The sequence below is a fragment of the Hemitrygon akajei genome, chromosome 10 (genome assembly GCF_048418815.1).
Source record: "Hemitrygon akajei chromosome 10, sHemAka1.3, whole genome shotgun sequence".
NCBI lineage: Eukaryota > Metazoa > Chordata > Chondrichthyes > Myliobatiformes > Dasyatidae > Hemitrygon > Hemitrygon akajei.
The window spans coordinates 134,531,803-134,544,588 of record NC_133133.1 but is presented as its reverse complement, the minus strand read 5'-3'; the positions used below and the strand labels follow the sequence as shown (position 1 = coordinate 134,544,588).

At 42.6% G+C, this 12,786-nt stretch overlaps 1 protein-coding gene across 2 annotated transcripts in view; it reads right to left on the bottom strand.

The window, feature by feature from the left end:
- LOC140734701 (contactin-1-like) overlaps window positions 1-8,943 on the bottom strand; it is a 715,399-nt gene extending 706,456 nt beyond the window's left edge. For both annotated transcript variants that reach the window (XM_073059025.1, XM_073059024.1), the window contains exon 1: window positions 8,794-8,943. The gene's annotated coding sequence lies outside the window, so the exon portion shown is untranslated. The remainder of the gene's footprint in view (window positions 1-8,793) is intronic.
- Window positions 8,944-12,786: the final 3,843 nt, after the last annotated feature.

Below are 12,786 nucleotides of genomic sequence, written 5' to 3'. Positions count from 1 at the left end.
ATCAATAGCACACTGACATACAACTGTCACAACCCTTTCCCTATAACTATACCAATGAATCATCAGTCACAGCTCCATTCCAGATACACTTCCACCTTGCCCTTCCTTCATTGATCAAAGTGAATTCTGGTCCTGGCAAAGACCAGTTCCTGCTCTTCAGTGTAGAAAATACACAATCTCACAACAGCCTTTCTCATGCCGCAAATGCAGCAATTCTTACTCATATGGCACCATGGCTACTTTACCCTGAATACCACCATCCTCCTCCCACCCACCCCGCACAAGCATCCTCTCTTCCTACAATTTACCTTTTATCAGACTTGTCTATGCAAAACACAATCTTCACTTCCACAATAAGATGCTATCCTCATATGCCCAAACCAATTCCATCCATAATCCCTTAGTCTATAAGCCAATGAATACAGTGAACCCTATGCTATCCTAGATCCGAAGACACGAGAAGAGATGTCATCTAAAGCTTGGTGACTTGAATGAACCCAAGTACCATTGGTCCTTCTTCCCCTGACAGCTAATCTGTTATTTAATTCCACCTTTGAACCTCAACTCACCCGTTCCTACAAACCAGCAGGTTATATACAGTCCCAAAACACCAATCTGAAGGATGTTAGCATATCCACCTGCACAAGGGTCAGGGGTTTCAAATGCATGCCAAGAGCTGTCTTAAATGTTTCTTGCATAGACTAATCTTTCACTGAAAAAAAGTTATATCAAGTCCACATCTGGTCTTCCACATGGGTATAACAGATATCAGGGAAATATTCCATGAAAAGCAGAAGAATGTTCCTACTGATCAATACAATCCCTTCCCCAAGCCAAAATCATTCAGCAACATCTATTGTCTTGCTGCTGGGTATTGACTATAATGATACAATAATAGCTACTGTTTAAAAAGAAAACATCTCATTGTCATGAGATTTGGGGTGGAACTGATTTGAAAGTAGGAAGTAGGAAACTTCCTTTCCATAACAAATTTTGCCATCTCCGAAGTTCTAACAGCACAGACCAATATTATATGTAGAGTAAGACTTACCAATGAAATCACTACACCAGTCTTGTTTGACAGATTTCCATTACCTTCAAATCTTTTCTTTCTATCCTAGAGTCCTCTCCAAATCCAGCAATACAGCAATTTCTTCCACCTTTGGTTTTGATATAAAATGCAAAAGATATCTCTTTTGCTTTCGGCTTCTCCCTTGTCCCCTGTTCAAAATTTATTCCTCAACCAACATTATTGAAGACACACGTCATTGATCCAATTGCTCTTTGTGGGAGATTACTGTGCACAAATTTCCTAATACGTTATAATTGTAACTATATTTCCTTGCCTATAGAGCACTTTGGGACAAACTGGGAATGTGGAACATACTACTGGCATGAAAAAAATAGTTCTCTTTAATCAGTCAGGAGAGACCAATATTTAACTGATGACTCCCTTTTAGGCCATTATATCTAATTACTGCATGGAAAACTGGAGATTTATCAAATGCAATTGCTTAGTTAAGCTTACAGGTTAGTGAGACCATATATTTGTTTTGTTGCAGGAATGTATGCATTAAGCTTAAAATTTAGGACTATTAAACATTATGCATGTTTAACATTTAGGAATGTTGGCTGTCAAAATGAGAGAACTGGGAAATCAAAGTCCAATGACTCTTCTTAATTTATTTAATTAAAAAAGCAAAACCAAATATTTGATAGACACAGAAATAATTTAAAATGAAATGAGCAAAGTCACATTGCGGCATTAAGGGCTAAATTAAGAAGTGAGTAAGAAAACCAGTGGAGAGAGGAAAAATATTTTATGATACTTAAAGGACTTCTTGAGTATCTTTGTTTCTAATTAAGTATCCAGAGTATCCTTTCTTTGCTTGTCTAATGAAATATCAGTGCTGATGCTAAGCATCAAATGCTTCAGTGTCATGAAGCAGATGAGGCTCTTCTGAGATTGGTGAGATCCACAGGTATAGTTTTCATATGCCATGAGAATTTAAAACAGATTCAAAGAATTTCAAAGTAAATGTACTACCTAATTACAGATATTGTCTCCATATGCAAACCTGGGATTCATTTTCTTGCAAGCATTCACAGTAGAACAAAGAAATAGAATCAATGAAAAACCACAGAGAAACAATGACTTACAACCAATGTGGAAAGACAAACTGTGTGTGCAAATACAAAAATAACAAATAAATATTACTGAGAGCATGAATTGTAGAGCCCTTATGACAGACAGACAGACATACTTTATTGATCCCGAGGAAAATTGGGTTTCATTACAGCTGCACCAACCAAGAATAGTGAAGAAATATAGCAATATAAAACCATAAATAATTAAAAATAATAAGTTAATCATGCCCAGTGGAAATAAGTCCAGGACCAGCCTATTGGCTCAAGATGTCTGACACTCCTAGGGAGGAGTTGTAAAGTTTGATGGCCACAGGTAGGAATGACTTCCTATGACGCTCAGTGTTACATCTTGGTGGAATGAGTCTCTGGCTGAATGTACTCCTGTGCTTAACCAGTACATGCTGATTGCTGTAGAGAATTGTGGAGGTACCTGATGGCTGAAGGACAATAACTGTCCCTGAACCTGGTGCTGGAGGACTGAAGGCTCCTATATCTCCGTCTCAATGGCAACAGCCAGAAGAGAGCATGATCTGGATGGTGGGGGTCCTTGATGATGAATGTTGCTTTCTTGTGGTAGAGCTCCCTGTAGATGTGCTGTATGGTGGGGAAGGCTTCTCCTATGATGAAATGGGTTATATCCACCAATTCTTTGTAGGCTTTTCTATTCTATGCCATTGGTGCCCAAGAGAATGATAAGCAATATTCTACTTTAATTCACATTATACTTTCACAGTGCTCACCCCGTCGATTGTTTTAGCTGATGTTTTACCTTCAGGAATCCTAAGCCCTATAATGAGGAACAGTAGCCTAGATAGGTTTTGAATTATTTGGATCAGGTTCTCCATTGTAAACAGTGACCACACTTGGCCCAACCACAAATAATCAAATTCACTTGTTATACCCCATCCTAAACTTCCCCAAAATTCTGCTAGAAACACTAAACAACATATCTTTGAAGTTCAGCACCAGATTTAAAACGCAAGCAGAGCCTGTTGGGACTTCCAGCAGAGTTTGAAAATGCAGGAAGTTATTGATAGATTTTACCACCAGATTTAAAAAGCGAGGTCTGTCAAAATATTCTGCAGACATTGAGATTGTTTGGGCAATTAGGTATTTGGCACGGGCCAGTAAAAAGAAGTTATTTTTAAGTGGAGCAGCCATTATTGGAGCAGAACAGAATTAGAGTGGGAAACTGAGGCTTTGTCTGAAGAGGCTTCGGTGAGAGAGGGAGAGGCTAGGTTAAGGTTTCTGCTGAGTTTGCATTTCTTTCTTTATTAGTGCCAACTCAGAGTCGTCAGAATGGATCTCCAGTCAATGGTGTACTCCCCTTGCAAGGCATGGAAGATCCCCGAGAGATTCCACTCTCCTTGATTGATACATCTGTGAAAGGCGCATCTAGATGCAGCTCCTTACAAACCATATTAGGGAAATGAGCTGAATGACATTCACCTCATTTAGGAGAATGAAATAGTGAAACAGGAAGAGCTATAGGGAGGCAGTCTCACTGAAGTTACAGAAACTAAGTAGCTGGGTGACTGTCATGAGAGGGAAAGGGATTAGCCAGGTAGTCTAAAGTACAGAGGTTCCCCTCAACAACAGATATACCACTTTGAATGCTGTTGGTGGGAGGAGAGGCGGTGGAGGGAAATGACATACAAGGGAAAAGCCATGGTGACCAGGCCGCTGGTACTGTGTCTGGTTCTGTGGCTCAGCAGGGAATGGGGAAGAAGAGAGCAGTGGTGGTAGGGGATTCAACAGCCAGAGAAACAAACAGGAGATTTCTTGGATGTGAGACTCCCGAATGGTATGTGTCTCCCACGTTCCAGGGTTAGGGTATTTCATATCAGGACAACAGCATTCTAAAAGCAGAGGGTGAACAGCCAGTGGTCGTACATATTGATACCAATAACATAGAACATGTGATGAGATCGTGAAGAGAGAAAATGGAGAGCTAGGTGGGAAACTGAAAAGCAGGACCTCAAGGATGGTAATCTCTGGATTGCTGCTTGTGTACATACCAGTGAGGGCAAGGATGGGATAATATGACAGTTGAATGTCTAGCCAAACGATTTGCGCAGGGAGAAGGGTTTCAGACTTGTAGATCATTGGGATTCTTCTGGAGAAGGTATGACTTGTACAAAAGGGAAGGATTCCAGCTGAACTTGAAGGGAATCAATATCCTTGCAGGCAGGTTTGCTAGAGCTGTTGGGGATGGTTTAAACTAGTATGGCAGAAGGATGGGAACAAGATTGATAGATAAGATGATGAAGCAGTTGTTGAAAAGGTAGGTGTAGTGTGTAGTGAGACAGTGGGGAAGGATAGGCAATGGACAGAGCATAATAGCAGTGAACTGCATGGTTGAAATGAGCCTATTTTAATGCAACAAATATCAGGAACAATAGTGATGAACTCAGAGCATGGGTCAGTATATGGAATTATGATGTGGTGGCCATTATGGAGACTTCGCTGTCACAAGGACAGCGTCAGCTGCTGGATGCTCCAGGGTATCGATGTTTCAAAAAGGGACAGGGTGGGAGGTAAAGAGGTAGGGGAGTGGCATTGCTAATCAGGAATAGTATCACAACTGCAGAGAGAGAGAGAGGACTGTCCACTAGGTGGAAGCCAGAAGCGGGAAGGAAGCAATCATTCTAGTGGGAGTATTTCCCCAACAGCCACAGAGACACTGATGTGAAGATTGGGAGGAAGATACTAGAAATGTGGAAAAATGACAGGATTGTTGTCATGGGTGATTTCAAGTTCCCTAATATTGACTGCCACCTCCTGAGTGCAAAAGGTTTAGATGGGCAGAATTTGTCAGGTATGTCCAGGAAAGATTCAATGTGGACAAGCCAACAAGAAGAGAGGAATATTGGATCTAGTACTAAGCAATGAACTTGGTCAAGTCTCAGATCTCTCAGTGGGTGAGCATTTCACAGACAGTGACCATAATTCCCTGACCTTTACCCTAGCCTTGAACAATGTTAGGAGCAGACAGCATGGGAAAGCGTTTAATTGGGGAAGGGGGAATTATGCTTTCAGTCAGGAACTTGGGAGTATAAAACAGGAATGCACAACTGAAATGTGGATATTTTTAGGGAGCACCCGCATGAGGTTCTGGATAAGTTTGTCCCATTGAGGCAGGGAGAGGATGAAGGAACCATGGTTGACACGAGATGTGAAAGATTCAGTCAAGAAGAAGGAAGTGATGATCAGACAAGGCTCTTAAGAGTTATAAGATAGCCAGGAGGGAGCTTAAAATGGAGCTAGGAAAGCTAGAAGGGACAAAAGAAGTCCTTGGAATGTAGAATTAAGGAAAATTTCAAGGCATTCTACACATAGTACATGAAGAACAGGAGGATTACTAGAGTGAGGATAGGACCAATTTGGCATAAAAAGGTAAACATATACCTGGAGTCAGTGAAAGGAGGGAGGTCCTTATGGAATATTTTGCTTCAGCATTCACCAGTGAGAGAGAACTTGGCAAATCTGAGGACCACTAGAACAGATTGATATGCTGGAATAAGTAGATGTTAAGAAAGAAGATATGCTGGACTTTTGAAAAACATTATGATAGGCAAGTCCCCGGGGCCAGATGGGATTGCCCCAAGTTACTACAGGAAGAGATTGTTGCACTTTGGTGATGACCGTCGCACCCTCACTGGCCACAGGAGTAGTACAAGAAGAATGGAAAGTTCAAATGTTATTCCTTCATTCAAGAAAGGGAACAGGGATAACCCTTGAAATTATACACCAGTGAGTGTTGCATCAGTGGTGGGCAAACTGTGGCAGAGGATTCTTAGAGGCAGGATTTAAGAGCATTTGGAGAAATGCAGGGTGATTAGGGATAGTCAGCATGGCATTGTAAGGGGCAGTTCATGCCTCATGATCCTGATTGAAGTCTTTGAGGATGTGACAAAACAAATTTGAAGTTAAAGCAGTAAGGCATTTGACAAGGTTTATTCAGAAAATTAGGAGGCATGGGATCCACAGAAGTTTGGTGACATTGACCCAGAATGGCTTGCCCACAGAAGGCAGACTGAGATAGCAGTGGACCATATTCTGCCTGGTGGTCAATGACCAGTGGTATTCCACAAGGATCTGTTCTCGGAACCCAGCTCTTTGTGATTTTTATAATTGACTTGGCGTCATCTTGTAGGTTACAACAGGGCATGGATAGGATGCAAAAGGGGGCAGAAAAGTTGCAGATGGAGCTCAATACAGAAGAAGTATGAAGTGATTCAATTTGGAAGGTTGAACTTGAGTGAACCTAATCACCTGCCAACTTGCACTCCTTCCCCTCCCTCCATATTCTTACCTTGAAGTACAGTGTTCAGTTGTGGTCTCCTTCTTATAGGAAGGAGGTGGAAGTTTTAGAGAAGATACAGAAGGGATTTACCAGGATGATACTTGGATTAGACAGCATGCTTTATGAGATGAGTTGAGCGAGCTGGAATTATTCTCTTTGGAATGAAGGAGAATGAGAAGTGACTTGATGTAGATGTACAAGATTGAGTAGACAGCCAGGCAATTTTCTTCAGGGTGGAAATGGCTAATACAAGGATGTAATTTTAAGATGAATGGAGATAAGTACAGGAGGTGGGAAAAGAATTTCAGAGGAAGGATTTTTTAAAAAAAAATACATGGAATGGTAGGTGCATGGAACACACTGACAGGGGTGATGGTCAAGGCAGGTACATTAGGGACATTTAAGAGAGCACATAGGCACATAGATGAAATAAAAATGGAGAGATGTGTGGGAGGGAAGGGTTGGATTGATCTTAGAGTGCTCAGCACAATATCATGGGCTGAAGGGTCCATACTGTGCTGTGTTCTATGCAAGTATCAAAAGCTGATCAACATAGTTGAGGTTTGCTATCAAATCCTGGTCAGCTCTAATCCTGGTAAAATGCAGCTTTTGCAAATATATTTGCTTTTTTAAGATTTTTTTCTATCTATGCAGCTAATATTTTCTCATTGCCCCTGAATTTTCATTCAATAGTGTACAGCATACATTTGTTAAAAGGAGTCCAGTTGACCAGTTAGCTTCATGCTGCCTTGCTTCAGGGAAATCTCATCTTTGCCATTCCCTCCCTCTTTTTTTAAAAATACAGCTCAACAGCTTAATTCTCTTTCATCTGCCCATCAATTCCCACTTGATTGTTTTTGCCATTTATCTACACCAAGAAGTAATTTACTGCAGCCAACCCTCCAGTGTGCGTTTACGATTGAGAGTTAAAACAGAGCATCCAGAGGAAACCCATACAGCCAAGGGGAAAATACGCAAAACTCTTAAAACAGCAACAGGGGTCAGGGATTCAATGAGATCCCCAGAGCCATGAGGCAGCAGCTTAATTGTTGTGTCACCCTGACTTATTCAGAATTTGGTTAAGGGGCAAAGCCTCTACACCTAACCATATATTTTCATGTTCATTGTATTAAACAACCCTGATACCTTTCTCTCCTTTTGGATTCCTGGTATTAGCTAGAGGACACCCAATACCCCATGTCAACAACAGGCAGATTGTAATTGTGAGAATAGTCAACTCTTGGACCACACCCATCAATACACAGCCCAAATGTGCTTATTTGAAATTAACTCTAAGCAATCAGGGTTCAAATGTGAGAAGATGGTGAAAGACAAATGTACATTTACTCTCTGAAGGGTGGAGTACAACAGAGTGGACAAGCAGCAGCAAATGGAGATGGGTCTCAGTAACACAAACACCATCACCAACATTCCTGGCACCTGATCTTTACAGAGTTTCCTTAAATACCACTTTCAAAGTTTCCTTTCCATGAAAATGGAATCTAGAAATACAATGTCAATCAAAAGAACAGAAAAGTCAAATAACATTGATCAACTACACATCAAAAATACTGACTAAACTTTTGAGTAAATATTTGTCGCAAAATTGAAAAACATATTACATTCACTCATTTTAAAAGATATTGGTATAATAACCGGATTTATTTCTCCATCTCACGCACACACAGAGTCATCAATGTAAGGGGTTGCTTTTAAAATGTGTGGATCACTCTCCCCTTGATAATCGTTCTCCTTCTAGCGTGCTGGAGCAAAACCCAGTGCGTTACTAACATACTAACACACTCCCGAGTGAGAATCTGTGTCTCACACATATTTATAACACAAACGTGCAACCTCTGTATGTCCGTGACCGAGTTTTTCCGTCAAATTTTGAAATAATCGCATAAAATGTTTTAACTGTCGATTATTTTTTTTATCTCATATGCGGGTTATGTCAATTTATTAACCTTCAAGAAAGGCAGCAATTATTCTGACAGGAATGCAAGATTATTTTAAGAGATTCGCTGCAGCGTCCAGTCGAGGCGTCACCTTGGTGGTGGGACGCCGCATTTTCTGCAATTTTAACAAAGTGAATTAAATGAAAACGAATGATTTTAAAAGCCTTGTATTGATGGGTTTTCCTGTAGTTTTAACCGACGTGTAACTTTGAAGGTTTTTCAAGCGGTACTCAAGTGACAAAAAAAGGAGCGCGATTAGAATGAAATGATCAGAGGTACACGCTTTCAAATTGCAGTAGATCCACTAGCTTTAACCGTGAAAATGGAAAATACCACTAGTTTCTCTAACAGGCTGCTCGACACCCTCTCCATTACACTTACCGAGAGCCGGTTCTACACCGACCGCTTCAGCTCCGTGCAGCACACCTGGATCCCTGGCTCTCTCAGCGCCTCGCGCTCCGCCCCTGATTGACAGCTGGTCCCAAGCTAGCGGCGGCCCCAATTGATCAAGCTCGCTGTCAATCAAGGACACGGCAGCCAACCAGTTTCGCGCTGTGGTGCAAAGGCGGGGTGGGGCTGCTTCGGCCTGTCCACCCGCTGCGGCAGCAGCTCGTCGGCTGCATCAGCATCGGAGTGTCCCGGACTGGGGTAGTCGCAGTGTGAGGCAACGATACATGAACCAACCCCGCCTCTCTGTACCGGCTCCCCGACACATTCCCGTTTCCAACCCTCCCTAATTAGATACTTACCCCGCAATGCTCTTCATCCCCTGCAAACTACTCCTATCCCTCGTAACAGCCCCGCCTCCCTGTTCCAGCCCTAGCTCGGAACCCCCTCTCTCCCTGTTTTGGACTCTTACCCCAATACCAGAGCTTATGTACTAGCCCCATCGGTCCGCAACAGCACCTCCCCCGCCTCTGTCTTTCCCCCTGCAATAACAGTACCGTCCCTGTCCGCGACTACCCCTTCCCACCCGGCCACCGGCAACGGAGTAGCGTGGAAAAATTGCCACGGTGCACGATGCAATGGGCGAGATGCAGGAGGGTTGCCCTTGAAACCTAGCCGCCTCCGTCCTTAGCTGTCACACCTGCACTGCGGAGTGGATGCGGACAAACCCGGGGAACAGAGCTGTCTCTCGCCCCCTAGTAACCCAAGCATAATGCAACTGACGGCAGGAGAAACTATTACTGGACTCCAATTTTTATACTATATCGCAGCTCTCTCCGTGGCAGTCGCCCCTCCTGGAAAATAAACCCAATATGCGAGAGGGAGTAACTTCAGATTTCGTGAATCGTGCACCCGAGAGTTTCCGGGCGATCACAGTGGGGTGAGTGGGGAATCGACGGTCAGTTTGCAGGGGACGAACGTGGGATCGATCAGTAACCCCCTCGCCCAGCATCCTGGGAGTGCGGGGTAAAACAGAACAAAAGAATAGAGCATGTAAAACCATGCACCGTTCTGTCAAAATACAGGCAAGGTAGTGATTGTATCACAGCAACATGTTGCTAGGAGCAACAGCAGGACGGAAGCAATTGGGCAACAGTACCCCACTTGAGAAAACGATTCACAGGCGGCAGCATTTTCATGCCCTTAATATACTTTGATAATACAGGTCAATTATGCTCAACATTATAATTAGGGCATACACTGAGAGCACACAGAATTCCCCCCCACCACCACCACCTCAGTAATTACACATCCAATGACTCCATTGGCTACCCACCACCTGCCCCATCTCCGGATGGGTCTGCTGTTTCCCTATTGGCCTCAGCCAGTCTGGAGAGTAACAGAGTGATCCTTGATCCAATGGGAATGTTACCAACGTCGCTGAGAAATTGAACCTCGAAAGAATGTTGTTGCATCACTGATGTTGATGATCATTTCTCACACGTGGAAGCCACTGGCAATTACTGCTCATCTTTCTCACGTGGGAGCAGATATCAGCCTTTTAACTTCTTGAGCCTGTCTGGCCATTTAATGAGATTGTCAACTCATACAGTATGGTGTTAAGCCCGTGGCCCCCTCCTTTTTGAGAATGGCAGGATCGCTATTGATTCGAGTCAGGAGACCCAGGAAATGAGAGAAAGATATGCAGAATCCACAAAGAGTTTGGAATGTGTCCTGGCCTCTGAAAGGCGGAACCATTGATAACGGCCATTGCCTCTTGGAGACGGACTTGTGTATTGAATCCTGTACGATGCATCGAAGCCCCCAGGCAATGAACCGAGGGGGGTTGGGGGGTTGGTGGAAGGATTGCATCATCCCACCCTGATTGACATCTGAGACCCTGTGAGTCAGGATAAAAGAGGGTCTGAGGAACAGCCCCTTCAGACGCACCAGAAGAAATGCTAGAACTCCTGTAACAGCAAAAGCCAGTGGAACCAGCCCACGTGCGTCCTTTTCCATTTGCCTCGGAATTGGTGGGTCTTGCCACGGAAGCACGGCTTTAGCTAACCTCGAAGGGGAAATCAGTCCCCCAACGACTCTCAAAGGATTGACATCATAAAAGGAATGGGCAAGTTAAAACCTCCGTCTTTCTCTCCAACCAAAAAGGCTGCAGCCTACAGCTTGGCTGAACTAAAGTGACTTTTAGATAGATAGATAGATAGATACTTTATTCATCCCCATGGGGAAATTCAACTTTTTTCCAATGTCCCATACACTTGTTGTAGCAAAACTAATTACATACAATACTTAATATTTCCATCGGACAATACATTATCCCCTAGACAATGATAGAGCTATTTCTTATTGATTATTATTATACCCGCGCTTTTAGATTTAGTATTGATGACGTATATTATCTGTGTGTTTGCATTGATATTTTTGTGTATTTTTATCAATAAATACTGTTAAAAATAGTACCATCAGACTTCAACGGACCTCTCTATCTTTGCTGGTAAGTGACCCAGTTACGGGGTACGTAACAATGGAAACACCTTTCAGCCCACCAGGTCCATGTTGCCTATCAACCGCCTGGATCCTATACCAATTCCATTTAATTTCCCCCAACATTTTCCACTCACCTACACAACAAGGGCAATTTACAACAGGGTAATTAACCTACCAAACCACACTTCCCTGGTATGTAGATGGAAAGCAGGGCACCTGGAGGTAACCCATACGGTCACATGGAGAATGTCCAGACTCTGCACAGTCAGCATCAGAGATCAGGATTGAACATGGCTCACTGAGTTGTGGGACAGCAACACACCTCTTTGCACCATTGTGTTGCACGCGAGGATCAGGATCATCTGCGGCATAACATCTTGCTTTACCCAATATCCCCTTATGCTGTTTGTTAAGAAAAATCTATCAATGCTACAGCAACGCACAAGAAGTGATGGAGGAACTCAGCAGACCAGGCAGCATCTATGGAGCGTAATACACAGTCTATGTTTCAGGCTGAGGCCCTTCAACATGACTGGAAAGAAAGGGAGAAGAAGCCAGAATAAGAAGATTGGGGGGGGAGGTGGGAGGTAGTAGTACAAGTTCGCAAATGATAGGAGAGGCCAGGTGAGGGGGGAATGTAAGGGGTAGGAAAGGGGAATGCGGAAGATGTAAAGGGCTGAAGAAGGAGGAATCTGATTAGAGAGGACAGTGCACCATGGGAGAAAGGGAAGGGGGAGGGGCACTAGAGAGAGGTGATGGGCAGGTGAGGAGAAAAGAAGGGATATGGAGGAAGACAGCATAGGGAATGGAAAAAGAAAGAAAGGGGAAGGGGAGAAATTACCAAAAGTTAGAGAAATTAAAGTTCAAACTATCAATTTTAATCTATCAAATTTTAAATCTAGCTATGTTAGATTTAAAATTAACTGCTGAATTGACCTGCAACAATGCTGTTTGTGGAAGTGAGCCTAAATTCTATATAAGGCTAAACTCTCCGTAATTTAATTTGGTCATTGGAAATTGGTTTATTATTGCTGCAAGTGCAAAGCTTTGCTTGCATGTTGTCCAAACAGATAATTACATACTTTATGTTTTGTAATTCCAAAAAATAAAATTAATTAAAAGTAAAATCACAGAGCTAGGAGTAACTGTATGCACATCAATTTTTACTTTAGTGAAGCATACACTTCTGACGTGGTAGTATAATGATGTAAGACATTCACGTACTTTTACACATCACTCATAATGAATTATTTAAATGAATAAGAATGCTTAATCAAACAATATATTTTCATTATTACTCAACAATTACTGAAATATTAAATGCATAACACTCCTCCCTGCTTAGCTGTAAACTCCAACTCAATATAGATTGTGTCACAAATAAATACACAGTATACAATACAACTACTATATAGACATCTTGGGTGGCAGGATGGAGATTCATCTCAATCAAAGGAGGTATATGGTACTCCTTCCCTCCAC